General features: G+C 40.7%; 1 long non-coding RNA gene across 1 annotated transcript in view; it reads left to right on the plus strand.

Moving 5' to 3' along the window:
- The first annotated feature begins 255 nt into the window (after positions 1 to 255).
- Positions 256 to 691, plus strand: part of LOC118162463 — a 10446-nt gene continuing 10010 nt past the window's right edge. Inside the window, exon 1 of the long non-coding RNA XR_004748464.1 lies at positions 256 to 413. This is a non-coding gene — a long non-coding RNA (uncharacterized LOC118162463). The remainder of the gene's footprint in view (positions 414 to 691) is intronic.

Consider the following 691-nt stretch of genomic DNA (forward strand, 5'->3'; position numbering starts at 1 on the left):
CAGAAAGCATTAGGTGACCATAGTTAAATAGTTAGTTCCATAGTTAGTAACCATAGATCCTGAATCAGGCCAAGAGCATAGGCCTGACATAGGTATGTTTGTGTTGCATAGGCAGAAATATATCCTAGTAACTCTATCATTATAAGCTTTTATTGTATTTATAATATTTTCTCAGCTTTTACTTGTCACATTTGGAGGCAAGAGAGGATTTCCCTCGGGTGAATGCTCTAGTTTCCAGGGGAGGCGGGTTTTGCTTTCAGCTTTGAAGCAGAAAATGTTCTCCACAGCTGCAGGGAGGAAGTTTACAAGATACATTTGAAGGTCACAGTGCATCTCAGTGCTTTAGGCTGGTGTTAAGGATTAATGCAGATGTTGGTCAAGAGAGAACTTTTCTCCCAAGTTTGACTTAAAAGGTAGTTGGGTTATTTTTCTTTTTATACTTTCTTTCTTTCTTTCTTTCTTTTCCTTCCTTCCTTCCTTTTTCTTCCTTCCTAGCTCCCTCCCTCCCTCCCTCCCTCCCTTCCTTCCTTCCTTCCTTCCTTCCTTCCTTCCTTCCTTCCTTCCTTCCTTCCTTCCTTCCTTCCTTCCTTCCTTCCTTCTTTCCTTTCCTTCCTTCCTTCCTTCCTTCCTTCCTTCCTTCCTTCCTTTCTTTCTTTCTTTCTTTCTTTCTTTCTTTCTTTCTTTCTTTCTT

The sequence above is a fragment of the Oxyura jamaicensis genome, chromosome 2, assembly GCF_011077185.1.
Source record: "Oxyura jamaicensis isolate SHBP4307 breed ruddy duck chromosome 2, BPBGC_Ojam_1.0, whole genome shotgun sequence".
NCBI classification, from domain to species: domain Eukaryota; kingdom Metazoa; phylum Chordata; class Aves; order Anseriformes; family Anatidae; genus Oxyura; species Oxyura jamaicensis.